The following is a 2,387-nucleotide window of genomic DNA, read 5'->3' on the forward strand; positions in this document are numbered from 1 at the left end:
TTTTGCTGCCCACTGTAGCTCGAAATTATGAGCTTAAATCTTCTCATCTTAATATGCTGCCTTCCTTTTATGGTTTACCTAATGAAGATCCATTAACTCATATAAATGATATTTTTAATGTTGTGAGTTCTTTTCCCTTGACAGGTGTGACAGAAGATCAACTTCGAATGAGAGTGTTTCCATACACTTTGAAGGATAAGGCGAAATATTGGTTGAATTCTTTGAAGCCTGGTTCACTCACTACATGGGCTGCCATTCAAAAGAAGTTCTTGGAGAAATACTTCTCCACGCAAAAGACCGACATGCTTAGGGATAAGATCTTGTTATTTGCACAGCAAGATGATGAATCGTTTTGTGAAGCATGGGAGAGATTCAATGGGCTGCTCAACCAATGTCCTCATCATGGGATTCCATTGAAGCTTCAAATGCGTATGTTTTATAAAGGACTAACCCCTTCTAGTCATAATATAGTCACCAATTTTGCAGGTGGTTCTTTTAAAACCAAAACTCCAGAAGAAACATACGAACTCTTTGAGGAGATAGCAATGGAGACCCAACATACGGATACAAGAGGTAAACGTGTTATTAGTGGTTCTAATGATGCTTCTAGTGTGCAGATTTCAAAACTGGAACAAAAGCTAGATGCTTTTCTTGCATTAAACTCAAGAAGCCCTCCGAAGGAAGTGTGTAGTATTTGCGAAACTCCTGACCATGCTACCATAGCTTGTCCACTTGGGGCTGGATATCCAGAATTTGTGCAAGAGCAAGCTAAGTTGGTAAATTCCTACAACCAAGGTCCAAGAAATGATCCATACTCTCAAAGTTATAATCCAGGTTGGAGGAATCATCCAAACTTTTCATGGAGGAATACTCAGAATCAAGCCAATCCCCCTTCATTCCAAAAGCCACAACAAACATCATCATTGGATGATATAGTTAAGCAGATGGCAATCAACCAATCCAATTTCCAGCAAACTACACAAGCTGCCATTGCCAAATTGGAAGTTCAAATAGGCCAATTAGCTGCTGAAATAACTCAAAGAGCACCTGGGAAATGGCCAAGCCAAACCGAGATCAATCCAAAGAACCAAGAAGCCAAGGCCATTCATGTGCTCAGATCAGGTAAGATCATTGATAGTAAAGTTGATTCTAATCTTTCAAATGATGTTGTGATTGTAGAAGATGAAGAGGAGGAGACCACGGCTACAGAAGGGGAACATCTCAAAACTTCTCAATCTGCTCCTAATGCCAAATCAGATTCTCAGGAATCCAAACAATTCCAATTGCATAAGAGAGATGACAAATTTGTGCCACCACATCTTCAAGAAGATAGATACGTGCCACCCGCTCCATATGTTCCACCGATTCCATTTCCAGGCCGTCTTAAGAAAGCAAAGCAAGATAAGGCTTTTAAAGAGATTTATGATATTTTGAGTAAAGTTAATATCAATTTGCCTTTGCTTGATGTTATTGAACAGATTCCTGCATATGGAAAGTTCATCAAGGACTTGAAAACTCACAAGCTCAATTTCGCTCCAAATGAAGATGTAAAGCTTGACCAGAATGTAAGTGCTGTGTTGCAAAGGAAGCTTCCACCAAAACTAGTTGATCCTGGCAGCTTTGACATTCCCATTAACATTGGAGGCAATAAGGTTGGAAGAGCCATGTTGGACTTGGGAGCAAGTGTCAACCTAATGCCATATTCATTGTATCAAAAGCTTGGCTTAGAAGGGATGAAGAAGACTTCAATACGACTTGAACTAGCTGATCATTCTATAAAATATCCAAAAGGTATTGTAGAAGATATTTTAGTTCAAGTTAATACACTAATTCTCCCTGCTGATTTTGTAGTGATGGACATGGAAGACAATCCAAATGGAGATCATGTTGATCGCATTCTCCTAGGCAGGCCATTCATGGCCACTGCAGACACAGTTATCAAAGTGAAAGATAGCACCCTTTCCATGACTGTTCTGGGTGAAACTGTTGAATTTAAAATGCTTAATGCTCTATCTCAACCTTCTATCTCTCTTGATTCTTGCTTTTCAATTGATGTTGTGGATCATGAGGTTTCTTCCAAAATTTTGCAGAGAAAGTCTAATGATGCTCTAGAAGCTGTCTTAACACAAGAAGAGGAAGATCTTTGTGAACCGGAGTTCCAAGAAGTGGTGGCTGCCTTAGAAGTGTTTCAACCATACCCACCATCCTTTAGGCCACCACTCGAGCCTCCTGGACCATCATCCACGAAATTGGAGCCATCCATTATCACCCCACCAAAGCTAGAACTTAAACCACTGCCCAATCATCTTAAATATACTTATTTGGGTGCTAACGAAACTCTCCCTGTTATAATTGCTGCAGGTCTCACCTCACATGAAGAAGAGAGC

The 2,387-nt window shown here is 40.1% G+C and overlaps 1 non-coding gene across 1 annotated transcript; it reads right to left on the bottom strand.

The window, feature by feature from the left end:
* Positions 1 to 302: 302 nt before the first annotated feature.
* LOC148295699 (small nucleolar RNA R71) lies at positions 303 to 409 on the bottom strand. Its single transcript, XR_015834976.1, has one exon. It is a non-coding gene; the product is annotated as a small nucleolar RNA R71 (small nucleolar RNA).
* Between the last annotated feature and the right edge of the window lie 1,978 nt (positions 410 to 2,387).

This window comes from Prunus avium, chromosome 3, assembly GCF_965620075.1.
Source record: "Prunus avium chromosome 3, drPruAviu1.hap1.1, whole genome shotgun sequence".
Lineage (NCBI taxonomy): Eukaryota > Viridiplantae > Streptophyta > Magnoliopsida > Rosales > Rosaceae > Prunus > Prunus avium.